The following is a 24,057-nucleotide window of genomic DNA, read 5'->3' on the forward strand; positions in this document are numbered from 1 at the left end:
ACATGCAGGTACAGCCGCAGTCACACACAGAATATAGGCATGCTGCAGCCGCTGTGACCCTGTAACGTAGCGTCTCACATGCAGATACACCCGCAGTCACACACAGAACCTAGGCATGCCGCAGCCGCTGTGACACTGTAACGTAGCGTCTCACATGCAGATACACCCGCAGTCACACACAGAATATAGGAATGCCGCAGCCGCTGTGACAGTGTAACGTAGCGTCTCACATGCAGATACTGCGGCAGTCACACACAGAATATAGGCATGCCGCAGCCGCTGTGACACTGTAACATAGCGTCTCACATGCAGATATACCTGCAGTCACACACAGAATATAGGCATGCCGCAGCCGCTGTGACACTGTAACGTAGAGTTTCACTTGCAGATACACCCGCAGTCACACACAGAATATAGACATGCTGCAGCTGCTGTGACACTGTAACATAGCGTCTCACATGCAGATACACCCGCAGTCACACACAGAATATAGGCTTTCCGCAGCCGCTGTGACACTGTAACGTAGCGTCTCACATGCAGATACACCCGCAGTCACACACAGAATATAGGCATGCTGCAGCCGCTGTGACACTGTAACGTAGCGTCTCACATGCAGATACACCCGCAGTCACACACAGAATATAGGCATGCTGCAGACGCTGTGACACTGTAACGTAGCGTTTCACATGCAGATACAGCCGCAGTCACACACAGAATACAGACATGCTGCAGCCGCTGTGACACTGTAACGTAGCGTCTCACATGCAGATACACCCGCAGTCACACACAGAATATAGACATGCCGCAGCCGCTGTGACACTGTAACGTAGCGTTTCACATGCAGATACAGCCGCAGTCACACACAGAATATAGGCATGCTGCAGCCGTTGTGACACTGTAACGTAGCTTTTCACATGCAGATACAGCCGCAGTCACACACAGAATATAGGCATGCTGCAGCCGTTGACACTAACATAGCGTCTCACATGTAGATACAGCCGCAGTCACACACAGAATATAGGCATGCTGCAGCCGCTGTGACACTGTAACGTAGCCTCTCACATGCAGATACACCCGCAGTCACACACAGAATACAAACATGCTGCAGCCGCTGTGACACTGTAACGTAGCGTCTCACATGCAGATACACCCGCAGTCACACACAGAATATAGATATGCCGCAGCCTCTGTGACACTGTAATGTAGCGTTTCACATGCAGATACAGCCGCAGTCACACACAGAATATAGGCATGCTGCAGCCGCTGTGACACTGTAACGTAGCGTCTCACATGCAGATACACCCGCAGTCACACACAGAATATAGGCATGCTGCAGCCGCTGTGACACTGTAACGTAGCGTCTCACATGCAGATACAGCCGCAGTCACACACAGAATATAGGCATGCTGCAGCCGCTGTGACACTGTAATGTAGCGTCTCACATGCAGATACACCCGCAGTCACACACAGAATACAGACATGCTGCAGCCGCTGTGACACTGTAACGTATCGTCTCACATGCAGATACACCTGCAGTCACACACAGAATATAGACATGCCGCAGCCGCTGTGACACTGTAACGTAGCGTTTCACATGCAGATACAGCCGCAGTCACACACAGAATATAGGCATGCTGCAGCCGTTGTGACACTGTAACGTAGCGTTTCACATGCAGATACAGCCGCAGTCACACACAGAATATAGGCATGCTGCAGCCGTTGTGACACTAACATAGCGTCTCACATGCAGATACAGCCGCAGTCACACACAGAATATAGGCATGCTGCAGCCGCTGTGACACTTTAACGTAGCCTCTCACATGCAGATACACCCGCAGTCACACACAGAATACAGACATGCTGCAGCCACTGTGACACTGTAACGTAGCGTCTCACATGCAGATACACCCGCAGTCACACACAGAATATAGGCATGCTGCAGCCGCTGTGAAACTGTAACGTAGCATATCACATGCAGATACAGCCGCAGTCACACACAGAATATAGGCATGCTGCAGCCGCTGTGACACTGTAACGTAGCGTCTCACATGCAGATACACCCGCAGTCACACACAGAATACAGACATGCTGCAGCCGCTGTGACACTGTAACGTAGCGTCTCACATGCAGATACACCCGCAGTCACACACAGAATATAGATATGCCGCAGCCACTGTGACACTGTAATGTAGCGTTTCACATGCAGATACACCCGCAGTCACACACAGAATATAGACATGCCGCAGCCACTGTGACACTGTAACGTATTGTCTCACATGCAGATACACCCGCAGTCACACACAGAATATAGGCATACTGCAGTCGCTGTGACACTGTAACGTAGCGTCTCACATGCAGATACACCCGCAGTCACACACAGAATATAGGCATGCTGCAGCTACTGTGACACTGTAACATAGCGTTTCACATACAGATACACCCGCAGTCACACACAGAATATAGGCATGCTGCAGCCGCTGTGACACTGTAACGTAGCATCGCACATGCAGATATACCCGCAGTCACACACAGAATACAGACATGCCGCTGCCGCTGTGACACTGTAACGAAGCGATTCACATGCAGATACAGACGCAGTCACACACAGAATTTAGACATGCCGCATGCAGATACACCCGAAGTCACACGCAGAATATAGGCATGCTGGAGCCGCTATGACACTGTAACGTAGCGTCTCACATGCAGATACAGCCGCAGTCACACACAGAATATAGGCATGCTGCAGCCGCTGTGACACTGTAACGTAGCGTATCACATGCAGATACAGCCGCAGTCACACACAGAATATAGGCATGCTGCAGCCGCTGTGACACTGTAACGTAGCGTCTCACATGCAGATACACCCGCAGTCACACACAGAACATAGGCATGCCGCAGCCGCTGTGACACTGTAACGTAGCGTCTCACATGCAGATACACCCGCAGTCACACACAGAATATAGGAATGCCGCAGCCGCTGTGACAGTGTAACGTAGCGTCTCACATGCAGATACTGCCGCAGTCACACACAAAATATAGGCATGCCGCAGCCGCTGTGACACTGTAACATAGCGTCTCACATGCAGATATACCTGCAGTCACACACAGAATATAGGCATGCCGCAGCCGCTGTGACACTGTAACGTAGAGTTTCACTTGCAGATACACCCGCAGTCACACACAGAATATAGACATGCTGCAGCTGCTGTGACACTGTAACATAGCGTCTCACATGCAGATACACCCGCAGTCACACACAGAATATAGGCTTTCCGCAGCCGCTGTGACACTGTAACGTAGCGTCTCACATGCAGATACACCCGCAGTCACACACAGAATATAGGCATGCTGCAGCCGCTGTGACACTGTAACGTAGCGTCTCACATGCAGATACACCCGCAGTCACACACAGAATATAGGCATGCTGCAGACGCTGTGACACTGTAACGTAGCGTCTCACATGCAGATACAGCCGCAGTCGCACACAGAATACAGACATGCTGCAGCCGCTGTGACACTGTAACGTAGCGTCTCACATGCAGATACACCCGCAGTCACACACAGAATATAGACATGCCGCAGCCGCTGTGACACTGTAACGTAGCGTTTCACATGCAGATACAGCCGCAGTCACACACAGAATATAGGCATGCTGCAGCCGTTGTGACACTGTAACGTAGCTTTTCACATGCAGATACAGCCGCAGTCACACACAGAATATAGGCATGCTGCAGCCGTTGTGACACTAACATAGCGTCTCACATGTAGATACAGCCGCAGTCACACACAGAATATAGGCATGCTGCAGCCGCTGTGACACTGTAACGTAGCCTCTCACATGCAGATACACCCGCAGTCACACACAGAATACAGACATGCTGCAGCCGCTGTGACACTGTAACGTAGCGTCTCACATGCAGATACACCCGCAGTCACACACAGAATATAGATATGCCGCAGCCTCTGTGACACTGTAATGTAGCGTTTCACATGCAGATACAGCCGCAGTCACACACAGAATATAGGCATGCTGCAGCCGCTGTGACACTGTAACGTAGCGTCTCACATGCAGATACACCCGCAGTCACACACAGAATATAGGCATGCTGCAGCCGCTGTGACACTGTAACGTAGCGTCTCACATGCAGATACAGCCGCAGTCACACACAGAATATAGGCATGCTGCAGCCGCTGTGACACTGTAACGTAGCGTCTCACATGCAGATACACCCGCAGTCACACACAGAATACAGACATGCTGCAGCCGCTGTGACACTGTAACGTATCGTCTCACATGCAGATACACCTGCAGTCACACACAGAATATAGACATTCCGCAGCCGCTGTGACACTGTAACGTAGCGTTTCACATGCAGATACAGCCGCAGTCACACACAGAATATAGGCATGCTGCAGCCGTTGTGACACTGTAACGTAGCGTTTCACATGCAGATACAGCCGCAGTCACACACAGAATATAGGCATGCTGCAGCCGTTGTGACACTAACATAGCGTCTCACATGCAGATACAGCCGCAGTCACACACAGAATATAGGCATGCTGCAGCCGCTGTGACACTGTAACGTAGCCTCTCACATGCAGATACACCCGCAGTCACACACAGAATACAGACATGCTGCAGCCACTGTGACACTGTAACGTAGCGTCTCACATGCAGATACACCCGCAGTCACACACAGAATATAGATATGCCGCAGCCTCTGTAACACTGTAATGTAGCGTTTCACATGCAGATACAGCCGCAGTCACACATAGAATATAGGCATGCTGCAGCCGTTGTGACACTGTAATGTAGCGTTTCACATGCAGATACACCCGCAGTCACACACAGAATATAGGCATGCCGCAGCCGCTGTTACACTGTAACGTAGCGTCTCACATGCAGATACAGCCGCAGTCACACACAGAATATAGACATGCCGCAGCCGCTGTGACACTGTACCGTAGCGTCTCACATGCAGATACACCCGCAGTCACACACAGAATATAGACATGCCGCAGCCGCTGTGACACTGTAACGTAGCGTCTCACATGCAGATACACCCGCAGTCACACACAGAATATAGGCATGCCGTAGCCACTGTGACACTGTAATGTAGCGTCTCACATGCAGATACACCCGCAGTCACACACAGAATATAGGCATGCTGCAGCCGCTGTGACACTGTAATGTAGCGTCTCACATGCAGATACACCCGCAGTCACACACAGAATATAGGCATGCTGCAGCCGCTGTGACACTGTAATGTAGCGTCTCACATGCAGATACACCCGCAGTCACACACAGAATATAGGCATGCCGCAGCCACTGTGACACTGTAATGTAGCGTCTCACATGCAGATACAGCCGCAGTCACACACAGAATATAGGCATGCTGCAGCCGCTGTGACACTGTAATGTAGCGTCTCACATGCAGATACACCCGCAGTCACACACAGAATATAGACATGCCGCAGCCACTGTGACACTGTAACGTAGCGTCTCACATGCAGATACAGCCGCAGTCACACACAGAATACAGACATGCTGCAGCCGCTGTGACACTGTAACGTATCGTCTCACATGCAGATACACCTGCAGTCACACACAGAATATAGACATTCCGCAGCCGCTGTGACACTGTAACGTAGCGTTTCACATGCAGATACAGCCGCAGTCACACACAGAATATAGGCATGCTGCAGCCGTTGTGACACTGTAACGTAGCGTTTCACATGCAGATACAGCCGCAGTCACACACAGAATATAGGCATGCTGCAGCCGTTGTGACACTAACATAGCGTCTCACATGCAGATACAGCCGCAGTCACACACAGAATATAGGCATGCTGCAGCCGCTGTGACACTGTAACGTAGCCTCTCACATGCAGATACACCCGCAGTCACACACAGAATACAGACATGCTGCAGCCACTGTGACACTGTAACGTAGCGTCTCACATGCAGATACACCCGCAGTCACACACAGAATATAGATATGCCGCAGCCTCTGTAACACTGTAATGTAGCGTTTCACATGCAGATACAGCCGCAGTCACACATAGAATATAGGCATGCTGCAGCCGTTGTGACACTGTAATGTAGCGTTTCACATGCAGATACACCCGCAGTCACACACAGAATATAGGCATGCCGCAGCCGCTGTTACACTGTAACGTAGCGTCTCACATGCAGATACAGCCGCAGTCACACACAGAATATAGACATGCCGCAGCCGCTGTGACACTGTACCGTAGCGTCTCACATGCAGATACACCCGCAGTCACACACAGAATATAGACATGCCGCAGCCGCTGTGACACTGTAACGTAGCGTCTCACATGCAGATACACCCGCAGTCACACACAGAATATAGGCATGCCGTAGCCACTGTGACACTGTAATGTAGCGTCTCACATGCAGATACACCCGCAGTCACACACAGAATATAGGCATGCTGCAGCCGCTGTGACACTGTAATGTAGCGTCTCACATGCAGATACACCCGCAGTCACACACAGAATATAGGCATGCTGCAGCCGCTGTGACACTGTAATGTAGCGTCTCACATGCAGATACACCCGCAGTCACACACAGAATATAGGCATGCCGCAGCCACTGTGACACTGTAATGTAGCGTCTCACATGCAGATACAGCCGCAGTCACACACAGAATATAGGCATGCTGCAGCCGCTGTGACACTGTAATGTAGCGTCTCACATGCAGATACACCCGCAGTCACACACAGAATATAGACATGCCGCAGCCACTGTGACACTGTAACGTAGCGTCTCACATGCAGATACAGCCGCAGTCACACACAGAATATAGGCATGCCGTAGCCACTGTGACACTGTAATGTAGCGTCTCACATGCAGATACACCCGCAGTCACACACAGAATATAGGCATGCCGTAGCCACTGTGACACTGTAATGTAGCGTCTCACATGCAGATACAGCCGCAGTCACACACAGAATATAGGCATGCTGCAGCCGCTGTGACACTGTAACGTAGCATCTCACATGCAGATACACCCGCAGTCACACACAGAATACAGACATGCTGCAGCCGCTGTGACACTGTAACGTATCGTCTCACATGCAGATACACCCGCAGTCACACACAGAATATAGACATGCCGCAGCCGCTGTGACACTGTAACGTAGCGTTTCACATGCAGATACAGCCGCAGTCACACACAGAATATAGGCATGCTGCAGCCGTTGTGACACTGTAACGTAGCGTTTCACATGCAGATACACCCGCAGTCACACACAGAATATAGGCATGCTGCAGCAGTTGTGACACTAACATAGCGTCTCACATGCAGATACAGCCGCAGTCACACACAGAATATAGGCATGCTGCAGCCGCTGTGACACTGTAACGTAGCCTCTCACATGCAGATACACCCGCAGTCACACACAGAATACAGACATGCTGCAGCCGCTGTGACACTGTAACGTAGCGTCTCACATGCAGATACACCCGCAGTCACACACAGAATATATATATGCTGCAGCCTCTGTGACACTGTAATGTAGCGTTTCACATGCAGATACAGCCGCAGTCACACACAGAATATAGGCATGCTGCAGCCGTTGTGACACTGTAACGTAGCAATTCACATGCAGATACACTCGCAGTCACACACAGAATATAGGCATGCCGCAGCCGCTGTTACACTGTAACGTAGCGTCTCACATGCAGATACAGCCGCAGTCACACACAGAATATAGACATGCCGCAGCCGCTGTGACACTGTACCGTAGCGTCTCACATGCAGATACAGCCGCAGTCACACACAGAATATAGGCATGCTGCAGCCGTTGTGACACTGTAACGTAGCGTTTCACATGCAGATACAGCCGCAGTCACACCCAGAATATAGGCATGCTGCAGCCGTTGTGACACTAACATAGCGTCTCACATGCAGTAACACCCGCAGTCACACACAGAATATAGGCATGCCGTAGCCGCTGTGACACTGTAACGTAGCTTCTCACATGCAGATACAGCCGCAGTCACACACAGAATATAGGCAAGCCGCAGCCGTTGTGACACTGTAATGTAGCGTTTCACATGCAGATACACCCGCAGTCACACACAGAATATAGGCATGCTGCAGCCGCTGTGACACTGTAACATAGCGTTTCACATGCAGATACACCCGCAGTCACACACAGAATATAGACATGCTGCAGCCGCTGTGACACTGTAACATAGCGTCTCACATGCAGTAACACCCGCAGTCACACACAGAATATAGGCATGCAGCAGCCGCTGTGACACTGTATCGTAGCGTCTCACATGCAGGTACAGCCGCAGTCACACACAGAATATAGGCATGCTGCAGCCGCTGTGACCCTGTAACGTAGCGTCTCACATGCAGATACACCCGCAGTCACACACAGAACCTAGGCATGCCGCAGCCGCTGTGACACTGTAACGTAGCGTCTCACATGCAGATACACCCGCAGTCACACACAGAATATAGGAATGCCGCAGCCGCTGTGACAGTGTAACGTAGCGTCTCACATGCAGATACTGCCGCAGTCACACACAGAATATAGGCATGCCGCAGCCGCTGTGACACTGTAACATAGCGTCTCACATGCAGATATACCTGCAGTCACACACAGAATATAGGCATGCCGCAGCCGCTGTGACACTGTAACGTAGAGTTTCACTTGCAGATACACCCGCAGTCACACACAGAATATAGACATGCTGCAGCTGCTGTGACACTGTAACATAGCGTCTCACATGCAGATACACCCGCAGTCACACACAGAATATAGGCTTTCCGCAGCCGCTGTGACACTGTAACGTAGCGTCTCACATGCAGATACACCCGCAGTCACACACAGAATATAGGCATGCTGCAGCCGCTGTGACACTGTAACGTAGCGTCTCACATGCAGATACACCCGCAGTCACACACAGAATATAGGCATGCTGCAGACGCTGTGACACTGTAACGTAGCGTTTCACATGCAGATACAGCCGCAGTCACACACAGAATACAGACATGCTGCAGCCGCTGTGACACTGTAACGTAGCGTCTCACATGCAGATACACCCGCAGTCACACACAGAATATAGACATGCCGCAGCCGCTGTGACACTGTAACGTAGCGTTTCACATGCAGATACAGCCGCAGTCACACACAGAATATAGGCATGCTGCAGCCGTTGTGACACTGTAACGTAGCTTTTCACATGCAGATACAGCCGCAGTCACACACAGAATATAGGCATGCTGCAGCCGTTGACACTAACATAGCGTCTCACATGTAGATACAGCCGCAGTCACACACAGAATATAGGCATGCTGCAGCCGCTGTGACACTGTAACGTAGCCTCTCACATGCAGATACACCCGCAGTCACACACAGAATACAAACATGCTGCAGCCGCTGTGACACTGTAACGTAGCGTCTCACATGCAGATACACCCGCAGTCACACACAGAATATAGATATGCCGCAGCCTCTGTGACACTGTAATGTAGCGTTTCACATGCAGATACAGCCGCAGTCACACACAGAATATAGGCATGCTGCAGCCGCTGTGACACTGTAACGTAGCGTCTCACATGCAGATACACCCGCAGTCACACACAGAATATAGGCATGCTGCAGCCGCTGTGACACTGTAACGTAGCGTCTCACATGCAGATACAGCCGCAGTCACACACAGAATATAGGCATGCTGCAGCCGCTGTGACACTGTAATGTAGCGTCTCACATGCAGATACACCCGCAGTCACACACAGAATACAGACATGCTGCAGCCGCTGTGACACTGTAACGTATCGTCTCACATGCAGATACACCTGCAGTCACACACAGAATATAGACATGCCGCAGCCGCTGTGACACTGTAACGTAGCGTTTCACATGCAGATACAGCCGCAGTCACACACAGAATATAGGCATGCTGCAGCCGTTGTGACACTGTAACGTAGCGTTTCACATGCAGATACAGCCGCAGTCACACACAGAATATAGGCATGCTGCAGCCGTTGTGACACTAACATAGCGTCTCACATGCAGATACAGCCGCAGTCACACACAGAATATAGGCATGCTGCAGCCGCTGTGACACTTTAACGTAGCCTCTCACATGCAGATACACCCGCAGTCACACACAGAATACAGACATGCTGCAGCCACTGTGACACTGTAACGTAGCGTCTCACATGCAGATACACCCGCAGTCACACACAGAATATAGGCATGCTGCAGCCGCTGTGAAACTGTAACGTAGCATATCACATGCAGATACAGCCGCAGTCACACACAGAATATAGGCATGCTGCAGCCGCTGTGACACTGTAACGTAGCGTCTCACATGCAGATACACCCGCAGTCACACACAGAATACAGACATGCTGCAGCCGCTGTGACACTGTAACGTAGCGTCTCACATGCAGATACACCCGCAGTCACACACAGAATATAGATATGCCGCAGCCACTGTGACACTGTAATGTAGCGTTTCACATGCAGATACACCCGCAGTCACACACAGAATATAGACATGCCGCAGCCACTGTGACACTGTAACGTATTGTCTCACATGCAGATACACCCGCAGTCACACACAGAATATAGGCATACTGCAGTCGCTGTGACACTGTAACGTAGCGTCTCACATGCAGATACACCCGCAGTCACACACAGAATATAGGCATGCTGCAGCCACTGTGACACTGTAACGTATTGTCTCACATGCAGATACACCCGCAGTCACACACAGAATATAGGCATGCTGCAGCCGCTGTGACACTGTAACGTAGCATCGCACATGCAGATACACCCGCAGTCACACACAGAATATAGACATGCTGCAGCCGCTGTGACACTGTAACATAGTCTCACATGCAGATATACCCGCAGTCACACACAGAATACAGACATGCCGCTGCCGCTGTGACACTGTAACGAAGCGATTCACATGCAGATACAGACGCAGTCACACACAGAATTTAGACATGCCGCATGCAGATACACCCGCAGTCACACACAGAATATAGGAATGCCGCAGCCGCTGTGACAGTGTAACATAGCGTCTCACATGCAGATACTGCCGCAGTCACACACAAAATATAGGCATGCCGCAGCCGCTGTGACACTGTAACATAGCGTCTCACATGCAGATATACCTGCAGTCACACACAGAATATAGGCATGCCGCAGCCGCTGTGACACTGTAACGTAGAGTTTCACTTGCAGATACACCCGCAGTCACACACAGAATATAGACATGCTGCAGCTGCTGTGACACTGTAACATAGCGTCTCACATGCAGATACACCCGCAGTCACACACAGAATATAGGCTTTCCGCAGCCGCTGTGACACTGTAACGTAGCGTCTCACATGCAGATACACCCGCAGTCACACACAGAATATAGGCATGCTGCAGCCGCTGTGACACTGTAACGTAGCGTCTCACATGCAGATACACCCGCAGTCACACACAGAATATAGGCATGCTGCAGACGCTGTGACACTGTAACGTAGCGTCTCACATGCAGATACAGCCGCAGTCGCACACAGAATACAGACATGCTGCAGCCGCTGTGACACTGTAACGTAGCGTCTCACATGCAGATACACCCGCAGTCACACACAGAATATAGACATGCCGCAGCCGCTGTGACACTGTAACGTAGCGTTTCACATGCAGATACAGCCGCAGTCACACACAGAATATAGGCATGCTGCAGCCGTTGTGACACTGTAACGTAGCTTTTCACATGCAGATACAGCCGCAGTCACACACAGAATATAGGCATGCTGCAGCCGTTGTGACACTAACATAGCGTCTCACATGTAGATACAGCCGCAGTCACACACAGAATATAGGCATGCTGCAGCCGCTGTGACACTGTAACGTAGCCTCTCACATGCAGATACACCCGCAGTCACACACAGAATACAGACATGCTGCAGCCGCTGTGACACTGTAACGTAGCGTCTCACATGCAGATACACCCGCAGTCACACACAGAATATAGATATGCCGCAGCCTCTGTGACACTGTAATGTAGCGTTTCACATGCAGATACAGCCGCAGTCACACACAGAATATAGGCATGCTGCAGCCGCTGTGACACTGTAACGTAGCGTCTCACATGCAGATACACCCGCAGTCACACACAGAATATAGGCATGCTGCAGCCGCTGTGACACTGTAACGTAGCGTCTCACATGCAGATACAGCCGCAGTCACACACAGAATATAGGCATGCTGCAGCCGCTGTGACACTGTAACGTAGCGTCTCACATGCAGATACACCCGCAGTCACACACAGAATACAGACATGCTGCAGCCGCTGTGACACTGTAACGTATCGTCTCACATGCAGATACACCTGCAGTCACACACAGAATATAGACATGCCGCAGCCGCTGTGACACTGTAACGTAGCGTTTCACATGCAGATACAGCCGCAGTTACACACAGAATATAGGCATGCTGCAGCCGTTGTGACACTGTAACGTAGCGTTTCACATGCAGATACAGCCGCAGTCACACACAGAATATAGGCATGCTGCAGCCGTTGTGACACTAACATAGCGTCTCACATGCAGATACAGCCGCAGTCACACACAGAATATAGGCATGCTGCAGCCGCTGTGACACTGTAACGTAGCCTCTCACATGCAGATACACCCGCAGTCACACACAGAATACAGACATGCTGCAGCCACTGTGACACTGTAACGTAGCGTCTCACATGCAGATACACCCGCAGTCACACACAGAATATAGATATGCCGCAGCCTCTGTAACACTGTAATGTAGCGTTTCACATGCAGATACAGCCGCAGTCACACATAGAATATAGGCATGCTGCAGCCGTTGTGACACTGTAATGTAGCGTTTCACATGCAGATACACCCGCAGTCACACACAGAATATAGACATGCTGCAGCCGCTGTGACACTGTAACGTAGCAATTCACATGCAGATACACCCGCAGTCACACACAGAATATAGGCATGCCGCAGCCGCTGTTACACTGTAACGTAGCGTCTCACATGCAGATACAGCCGCAGTCACACACAGAATATAGACATGCCGCAGCCGCTGTGACACTGTACCGTAGCGTCTCACATGCAGATACACCCGCAGTCACACACAGAATATAGACATGCCGCAGCCGCTGTGACACTGTAACGTAGCGTCTCACATGCAGATACACCCGCAGTCACACACAGAATATAGGCATGCCGTAGCCACTGTGACACTGTAATGTAGCGTCTCACATGCAGATACACCCGCAGTCACACACAGAATATAGGCATGCTGCAGCCGCTGTGACACTGTAATGTAGCGTCTCACATGCAGATACACCCGCAGTCACACACAGAATATAGGCATGCTGCAGCCGCTGTGACACTGTAATGTAGCGTCTCACATGCAGATACACCCGCAGTCACACACAGAATATAGGCATGCCGCAGCCACTGTGACACTGTAATGTAGCGTCTCACATGCAGATACAGCCGCAGTCACACACAGAATATAGGCATGCTGCAGCCGCTGTGACACTGTAATGTAGCGTCTCACATGCAGATACACCCGCAGTCACACACAGAATATAGACATGCCGCAGCCACTGTGACACTGTAACGTAGCGTCTCACATGCAGATACAGCCGCAGTCACACACAGAATATAGGCATGCCGTAGCCACTGTGACACTGTAATGTAGCGTCTCACATGCAGATACACCCGCAGTCACACACAGAATATAGGCATGCCGTAGCCACTGTGACACTGTAATGTAGCGTCTCACATGCAGATACAGCCGCAGTCACACACAGAATATAGGCATGCTGCAGCCGCTGTGACACTGTAACGTAGCATCTCACATGCAGATACACCCGCAGTCACACACAGAATACAGACATGCTGCAGCCGCTGTGACACTAACGTATCGTCTCACATGCAGATACACCCGCAGTCACACACAGAATATAGACATGCCGCAGCCGCTGTGACACTGTAACGTAGCGTTTCACATGCAGATACAGCCGCAGTCACACACAGAATATAGGCATGCTGCAGCCGTTGTGACACTGTAACGTAGCGTTTCACATGCAGATACAGCCGCAGTCACACACAGAATATAGGCATGCCGCAGCCGCTGTGACACTGTAACGTAGCGTCTCACATGCAGATATACCCGCAGTCACACACAGAATATAGGCATGCTGCAGCCGTTGTGACACTAACATAGCGTCTCACATGCAGATACAGCCGCAGTCACACACAGAATATAGGCATGCTGCAGCCGCTGTGACACTGTAACGTAGCCTCTCACATGCAGATACACCCGCAGTCACACACAGAATACAGACATGCTGCAGCCGCTGTGACACTGTAACGTAGCGTCTCACATGCAGATACACCCGCAGTCACACACAGAATATATATATGCTGCAGCCTCTGTGACACTGTAATGTAGCGTTTCACATGCAGATACAGCCGCAGTCACACACAGAATATAGGCATGCTGCAGCCGTTGTGACACTGTAACGTAGCAATTCACATGCAGATACACTCGCAGTCACACACAGAATATAGGCATGCCGCAGCCGCTGTTACACTGTAACGTAGCGTCTCACATGCAGATACAGCCGCAGTCACACACAGAATATAGACATGCCGCAGCCGCTGTGACACTGTACCGTAGCGTCTCACATGCAGATACACCCGCAGTCACACACAGAATATAGGCATGCCGCAGCCACTGTGACACTGTAATGTAGCGTCTCACATGCAGATACAGCCGCAGTCACACACAGAATATAGGCATGCTGCAGCCGCTGTGACACTGTAATGTAGCGTCTCACATGCAGATACACCCGCAGTCACACACAGAATATAGGCATGCCGCAGCCACTGTGACACTGTAATATAGCGTCTCACATGCAGATACAGCCGCAGTCACACACAGAATATAGGCATGCTGCAGCCGCTGTGACACTGTAATGTAGCGTCTCACATGCAGATACACCCGCAGTCACACACAGAATATAGGCATGCCGCAGCCACTGTGACACTGTAATGTAGCGTCTCACATGCAGATACACCCGCAGTCACACACAGAATATAGGCATGCTGCATATCATTATAGTCAGCAGAAGCTGTATGGGCATCCTATTTGCATCGCTGAGTCACACAGCGCTCACACGTTATGTTTAACGTGACTTGAAGTGGACACATCTGTATATATCAGCAGGCTAGGATGCATGCTCTTGTTTCCAACTACCAATCCATCTCCATTTTGCCTTCAAACTCCTTGAGCATATTGTTTACAACCGGCTTACCACCTTTCTTTCCTCCCACTCCCTGCTTTACCCATTTCAGTCTGGCTTCCGTACTCTCCACACCCTGGAAACTGCCCTGACGAAAGTCACCAATGACCTCCATGCTGCCGAGTCCAAGGGCCACTACTCTCTGCTCATTCTTCTCTACCTCTCTGCTGCTTTTGACACTGTTGACCCCCCCTCTTTTGCTGCAAATCCTTCACTCCCTTGGTCTACATGATACTGCCCTCTCCTGGTTGTCCTCCTACCTCTCCTCTCATGACTCTACTACCCCACTAACGGTAAATGTTCCCCAAAGTTCTGTTCTTGGACCTCTCCTGTTCTCTCTCTATACGTCTTTAGGTGAGCTCATCAGCTCTTTTGGCCTCCAATATTATCTCTATGCTGATGACACTCAGCTCTACTTACTGTACCCTCCCCTGACCTCTCCAACTCACTTGTATCTCTGGACCTGATTCAGAGCCAGACGCTCTGAATCAGGGCCGTCCCTCCTCCCACAGGTATAGCGAGCGGCCAAAATGATGGTCGCGATGGTCAAGATCATCGGGCTTGCGATGAGACCCTTGCGGTAGGGTCTCGCTGCCGCAAGCCCTGGAGTGCTTTTTTCCACTGACATCACGTGATGTCAGTGGGGCCGGCCCCAGACAGTAGGCATTCCCATGGGAACGCCTCCGTCTGGGCAGCCATGCCCACCAAAGGGGGCGTGCTGTCAATCACCATCGACAGCACACCCCCTTTGGTGCGAGACCCATAACGGCTTGGCCGTCGTTATTCGGGTCTCGCACATGCGCACAACGGAGCCGCCTCCGTCATGCGCAGTTGGGCAACATCAACCTGCCTGCGAGCGCTCACGAGCGGGTCTGAATCAGGCCCTCTGTCTCTTTGCTATCGCTTCCTGGATGTCCCAGTGCTTTCTTAAACTTAATGGGCCAAATGTAAAAGGGTGAGAGAGTTTAGCAGTAAACTCTCACACTTTTTAAACTTGCCTAATGTAATAATAATTTTATTTATATAGCGCTTTTCTCCTAAAGGACTCAAAGTGCTTTACATTTGCCTTTACAGTACAACACACAAAATAAGCTTAAACAAGGGACATTAGTGAAATGCTTGGGTGAAGAGGTCTTGAGTCTATTTTGAAGGATCCTAGAGTGGAGGCCTCTAGATCTGTGCGGGGAAGTAAGGTTGGAGCCCCAAAACTGAAAGCTCAACCCCCAGACGAATTCCGGGAGAGTCTAGGTACTGTTAATAGCCCTTCGTCAACGGATCACATGCTCGCGTGGGATGGTAAGGAATCAGAAGCTGCTTTAGATACCTTGAGCCATGGTCATGTAGGGCTTTGTAAGTTAGTAAGCCAATCTTGAAACTATTTGCCATCTGACAGGCAGCCAGTGAAGGGAGTTGAGGCTATGTGGCTGGAACGGGGCTGGTTGGTCAATAGCCTGGCAGCTGCGTTTTGTACCAACTCCAAGCGGTGCAATTCTTTTGCTGGGAGTCCAAAGTAGAGTCCGAGCACATGGAAAGTCTCATGTTTTTACACTCAGAAAAACTCTTAACTATTTAAACTCTCATCCAGATGTTTTCCCATTTTGAAGATAAAACTCGACCATTGTGAGAGTGTACTGCTAAACTCTAGTGTGTACAGACCTTGTTAGTGGCGGGATCCGGCATCGGCAAGTGCATACACACTTGCCGATGCCTGCAGCGACAGAACGATGGAGCAAGCCATGCTGCATTCGGGAGCATGGCCCCCGCTGACGATATCGCCCGTCGGTCCTGCATGCAGGTCCGACGGGCGATGTGGCTGACGACGCTCGGGAGCGAGCATCGTCAGTGACATAGCAGGTACACACTATTGTGTCCAATCTGTTGCTTCGATCCACCAGATCGGACGACATATCGTCTAGTGTGCACCCAGTATAAGACTGAGCTGATCATCTTCCAACCCTCCCGCAATATCATCAATTGACAGCTCAACTATCACCTCTAGCCCCCAGTGGGTACTGTCTTGGAGTTATCCTGGACTCCTCCCTTTTCTTCAAACCACACATTCACCACCTCTTGCAGTCCTGCCGCTTCCATCTCGAAAATATTTCCAGGAACAGACCCTTTCTCACCCTGGATGCTACGAAGACCCTCATCATCTCTAGGTGGAGCACTGTAACCTCCTCTTATCTGGCCTCCCACCTTTCTCCACTTCAATCGGTCCTTAGTTCTGCTGCTCGGCTCATCTTTCTCTCCAAACGTTCTACATCTGTCTCCCCTCTCCTACAAGCCCTACACTGGCTCCCCTTCCCCTTCAGATCCCAATTCAAGGTTCTCACACTCATCCCTCACATCTCTGACCTCATCTCTCATCCGCCCTTTTCGCTCTGCAAATGCACACCGCCTCCCCTGCCAACTAATTACTTCCTCCTCCAAGATTTTGCCTGTGCTGCTCCCCACCGCTGGAACTCTCTCCCTCTCCCCATCAGACTCTCCACAATCATTCAAACGGGCTTTCAAGACTCACTACTTCACCAAAGCCTTCCAGCTCCCATCCTAACCCCCTGCTCCATGCTCTTTCCTCCCTCCCCGTCTCCCCCATCCAGACTGTCACCCCTGCCCCTCCCCATTAGAATGTAAGCTCTCACGAGCAGGGCCCTCTACCCTCGTGGTTTTCCTTCCGATTACCTTCGGCACACACCTGAACGAGATCAGCCTGATTTGGCCAGATCGGGATGACAAATTGGGCACACCGTGCAGTGTGTATGCCCGATTTGTGCGCTTCCATGCGATATCGTGTGACTGGCCGCGTTATCGCATGTGAGGCTGTACATATTAACGAAGGACGGAACAGTGATCGTTCCTGCGTTCAACTCTTGTGTGTACCAGCCATCGTGCAATGTCCACAGTGAAGGCAAATCGGCCCGAAACATGCCCTGCACTAATGAGTGTCTGACCTCACCATGGCACCAGCTAGGGCGGTTCTGGGTAATTGCTGCCCCTATGTATGTGAGGCACGGACTCGTCGTACACACACAGAGCACGGGCCGGACTCTCTACCCCCCCTGTCAGTGGTCATCGCCGCCCGCAGCAGCAACACCACAACCTACTACCCCCTCACACGTACACAACCGTCGCCATCTTTCAAACTCCGCACGAAGCCTTCTGATTGGTCCTCCTGCCAGTAACTGACCCGCCAATCGTCCGCTCCTATCCGACAGCCAACCGTGAGCACTTTTACAACCCCGAGCTGGTTTGAATCGTAGCCACGCCCCCCGCCACGATGATCTCCTGGGTGTAGGCGGGGAGAGGGACGGACTGTTTAGCTGCGCTCTGACCAATCAGCTTAGGCGGACGTCTGCCTGCGGACCAATGAGAGCGGACGTTACATCCGTTTGTGCTGTGTGAGCGGCGCGGCCAGTATAGTGAGTGTGAGGAGTCTCCGCTGGACGGGATGTGAGTGATGGGCAGCCGGTGACAGGAGGTGAGTGCGGGCTCCCCTGAGTCAGGTCACTCACATACTGACCGCCAGGGGGTCACTAATCTGCTGCTGTAGCACTACAAGCCCCAGCATGGCCGGACAGCTTAGTGTATTAGACATGACTGGAGTAGGGTCACTGTCTGCTGCTGTAGCACTACAAGCCCCAGCATGGCCGGACAGCTTAGTGTATTAGACATGACTGGAGTAGGGGGTCACTGTCTGCTGCTGTAGCACTACAAGCCCCAGCATGGCCGGACAGCTTAGTGTATTAGACATGACTGGAGTAGGGTCACTGTCTGCTGCTATAGCACTACAAGCCCCAGCATGGCCGGACAGCTTAGTGTGTTAGACATGACTGGAGTAGGGGGTCACTGTCTGCTGCTATAGCACTACAAGCCCCAGCATGGCCGGACAGCTTAGTGTATTAGACATGACTGGAGTAGGGGGTCACTGTCTGCTGCTGTAGCACTACAAGCCCCAGCATGGCCGGACAGCTTAGTGTATTAGACATGACTGGAGTAGGGTCACTGTCTGCTGCTATAGCACTACAAGCCCCAGCATGGCCGGACAGCTTAGTGTATTAGACATGACTGGAGTAGGGGGTCACTGTCTGCTGCTGTAGCACTACAAGCCCCAGCATGGCCGGACAGCTTAGTGTATTAGACATGACTGGAGTAGGGTCACTGTCTGCTGCTGTAGCACTACAAGCCCCAGCATGGCCGGACAGCTTAGTGTGTTAGACATGACTGGAGTAGGGTCACTGTCTGCTGCTGTAGCACTACAAGCCCCAGCATGGCCGGACAGCTTAGTGTATTAGACATGACTGGAGTAGGGGTCACTGTCTGCTGCTGTAGCACTACAAGCCCCAGCATGGCCGGACAGCTTAGTGTATTAGACATGACTGGAGTAGGGGTCACTGTCTGCTGCTGTAGCACTACAAGCCCCAGCATGGCCGGACAGCTTAGTGTATTAGACATGACTGGAGTAGGGGCACTGTCTGCTGCTGTAGCACTACAAGCCCCAGCATGGCCGGACAGCTTAGTGTATTAGACATGACTGGAGTAGGGGTCACTGTCTGCTGCTGTAGCACTACAAGCCCCAGCATGGCCGGACAGCTTAGTGTGTTAGACATGACTGGAGTAGGGGTCACTGTCTGCTGCTGTAGCACTACAAGCCCCAGCACGGCCGGACAGCTTAGTGTATTAGACATGACTGGAGTAGGGGGTCACTGTCTGCTGCTGTAGCACTACAAGCCCCAGCACGGCCGGACAGCTTAGTGTATTAGACATGACTGGAGTAGGGGGTCACTGTCTGCTGCTGTAGCACTACAAGCCCCAGCATGGCCGGACAGCTTAGTGTATTAGACATGACTGGAGTAGGGGTCACTGTCTGCTGCTGTAGCACTACAAGCCCCAGCATGGCCGGACAGCTTAGTGTGTTAGACATGACTGGAGTAGGGGTCACTGTCTGCTGTTGTAGCACTACAAGCCCCAGCACGGCCGGACAGCTTAGTGTATTAGACATGACTGGAGTAGGGGGTCACTGTCTGCTGCTGTAGCACTACAAGTGATGTCAGTGGGGCCGGCCCTAGACGGTAGGCGTTCCCATGGGAACGCCTCCGTCTGGGCAGCAACGCCCACCAAAGGGGGCGTGCTGTCAATCACCATCGACAGCATGCCCCCTTTGGTGCGAGATCCATGTCGCTATGCGGGTCCCGCTTGCGAGCGGGTCTAAATCAGGCTCTCTGTCTAATACTTTCCAGAGCGCGGACATCCTGTGGTAAGCGGCGATCCTAGATGTCCCCTAGCGCATAGATCAGGGACAGAATAATACATCTCCTGCAGTCTATCACATTGGCCTGAGTTAATGATACACGTTCCAGGTATAATGTGATAGCGGTGCTAATGATACACGTTCCCGGTATAATGTGATAGCTGTGCTAATGATACACGTTCCAGGTATAATGTGATAGCTGTGCTAATGATACACGTTCCAGGTATAATGTGATAGCGGTGCTAATGATACACGTTCCCGGTATAATGTGATAGCGGTGCTAATGATACACGTTCCCGGTATAATGTGATAGCGGTGCTAATGATACACGTTCCTGGTATAATGTGATAGCGGTGCTAATGATACACGTTCCCGGTATAATGTGATAGCGCACGTTCCTGGTATAATGTGATAGCGCACTTTCCTGGTATAATGTGATAGCGCACGTTCCTGGTATAATGTGATAGCGGTGCTAATGGTACACGTTCCTGGTATAATGTGATAGCGGTGCTAATGATACACGTTCCCGGTATAATGTGATAGCTGTGCTAATGATACACGTTCCCGGTATAATGTGATAGCTGTGCTAATGATACACGTTCCCGGTATAATGTGATAGCGGTGCTAATGATACACGTTCCTGGTATAATGTGATAGCGGTGCTAATGATACACGTTCCTGGTATAATGTGATAGCGGTGCTAATGATACACGTTCCAGGTATAATGTGATAGCGGTGCTAATGATACACGTTCCCGGTATAATGTGATAGCTGTGCTAATGATACACGTTCCAGGTATAATGTGATAGCGGTGCTAATGATACACGTTCCAGGTATAATGTGATAGCGGTGCTAATGATACACGTTCCCGGTATAATGTGATAGCGGTGCTAATGATACACGTTCCCGGTATAATGTGATAGCGGTGCTAATGATACACGTTCCTGGTATAATGTGATAGCTGTGCTAATGATACACGTTCCAGGTATAATGTGATAGCGGTGCTAATGATACACGTTCCCGGTATAATGTGATAGCGGTGCTAATGATACACGTTCCCGGTATAATGTGATAGCGGTGCTAATGATACACGTTCCTGGTATAATGTGATAGCGGTGCTAATGATACACGTTCCCGGTATAATGTGATAGCGCACGTTCCTGGTATAATGTGATAGCGCACTTTCCTGGTATAATGTGATAGCGCACGTTCCTGGTATAATGTGATAGCGGTGCTAATGATACACGTTCCAGGTATAATGTGATAGCGGTGCTAATGATACACGTTCCCGGTATAATGTGATAGCTGTGCTAATGATACACGTTCCAGGTATAATGTGATAGCTGTGCTAATGATACACGTTCCAGGTATAATGTGATAGCGGTGCTAATGATACACGTTCCCGGTATAATGTGATAGCGGTGCTAATGATACACGTTCCCGGTATAATGTGATAGCGGTGCTAATGATACACGTTCCTGGTATAATGTGATAGCGGTGCTAATGATACACGTTCCCGGTATAATGTGATAGCGCACGTTCCTGGTATAATGTGATAGCGCACTTTCCTGGTATAATGTGATAGCGCACGTTCCTGGTATAATGTGATAGCGGTGCTAATGGTACACGTTCCTGGTATAATGTGATAGCGGTGCTAATGATACACGTTCCCGGTATAATGTGATAGCGGTGCTAATGATACACGTTCCCGGTATAATGTGATAGCGGTGCTAATGATACACGTTCCCGGTATAATGTGATAGCGGTGCTAATGATACACGTTCCCGGTATAATGTGATAGCTGTGCTAATGATACACGTTCCCGGTATAATGTGATAGCGGTGCTAATGATACACGTTCCCGGTATAATGTGATAGCGGTGCTAATGATACACGTTCCCGGTATAATGTGATAGCGGTGCTAATGATACACGTTCCCGGTATAATGTGATAGCGGTGCTAATGATACACGTACCCGGTATAATGTGATAGCGGTGCTAATGATACACGTTCCTGGTATAATGTGATAGCGGTGCTAATGATACACGTTCCTGGTATAATGTGATAGCGCACGTTCCTGGTATAATGTGATAGCGGTGCTAATGATACATGTTCCTGGTATAATGTGATAGCGGTGCTAATGATACACGTTCCTGGTATAATGTGATAGCGGTGCTGATGATACACTTTCCTGGTATAATGTGATAGCGGTGCTAATGATACACGTTCCCGGTATAATGTGATAGCGGTGCTAATGGTACACGTTCCCGGTATAATGTGATAGCGGTGCTAATGGTACACGTTCCCGGTATAATGTGATAGCGGTGCTAATGGTACACGTTCCTGGTATAATGTGATAGCGCACGTTCCTGGTATAATGTGATAGCGGTGCTAATGATACACGTTCCTGGTATAATGTGATAGCGGTGCTAATGATACACGTTCCTGGTATAATGTGATAGCGGTGCTAATGATACACGTTCCCGGTATAATGTGATAGCGCACGTTCCTGGTATAATGTGATAGCGGTGCTAATGATACACGTTCCTGGTATAATGTGATAGCGGTGCTAATGATACACGTTCCAGGTATAATGTGATAGCGGTGCTAATGATACACGTTCCCGGTATAATGTGATAGCTGTGCTAATGATACACGTTCCAGGTATAATGTGATAGCGGTGCTAATGATACACGTTCCCGGTATAATGTGATAGCGGTGCTAATGATACACGTTCCCGGTATAATGTGATAGCGGTGCTAATGATACACGTTCCCGGTATAATGTGATAGCGGTGCTAATGATACACGTTCCCGGTATAATGTGATAGCGGTGCTAATGATACACGTACCTGGTATAATGTGATAGCGGTGCTAATGATACACGTTCCTGGTATGTGATAGCGCACGTTCCTGGTATAATGTGATAGCGGTGCTAATGATACACGTTCCTGGTATAATGTGATAGCGGTGCTAATGATACACGTTCCTGGTATAATGTGATAGCGGTGCTAATGATACACGTTCCTGGTATAATGTGATAGCGCACGTTCCTGGTATAATGTGATAGCGGTGCTAATGATACACGTTCCTGGTGTAATGTGATAGCGGTGCTAATGATGCACGTTCCTGGTATAATGTGATAGCGCACGTTCCAGGTATAATGTGATAGCGGTGCTAATGATACACGTTCCTGGTATAATGTGATAGCGCACGTTCCTGGTATAATGTGATAGCGGTGCTAATGATACACGTTCCTGGTATAATGTGATAGCGGTGCTAATGATACACGTTCCCGGTATAATGTGATAGCGCACTTTCCTGGTATAATGTAATAGCGCACGTTCCTGGTATAATGTGATAGCGGTGCTAATGGTACACGTTCCTGGTATAATGTGATAGCGGTGCTAATGATACACGTTCCTGGTATAATGTGATAGCGGTGCTAATGATACACGTTCCTGGTAT

At 50.4% G+C, this 24,057-nt stretch overlaps 1 protein-coding gene across 2 annotated transcripts in view; it reads left to right on the top strand.

Annotated features, from left to right (window-relative positions):
- The first annotated feature begins 18,749 nt into the window (after window positions 1-18,749).
- CENPF (centromere protein F) overlaps window positions 18,750-24,057 on the top strand; it is a 96,873-nt gene continuing 91,565 nt past the window's right edge. Inside the window, exon 1 of one of the 2 annotated variants that reach the window (XM_088481052.1) lies at window positions 18,750-18,821. The gene's annotated coding sequence lies outside the window, so the exon portion shown is untranslated. Of the gene's footprint in view, window positions 18,822-20,501; window positions 20,598-24,057 lie in introns of those variants that run through there. The other variant, XM_088481053.1, reaches the window with a different exon arrangement.

The sequence above is a fragment of the Taudactylus pleione genome, unplaced genomic scaffold (assembly GCF_031769625.1).
Source record: "Taudactylus pleione unplaced genomic scaffold, aTauple2 ptg000261l, whole genome shotgun sequence".
NCBI classification, from domain to species: domain Eukaryota; kingdom Metazoa; phylum Chordata; class Amphibia; order Anura; family Myobatrachidae; genus Taudactylus; species Taudactylus pleione.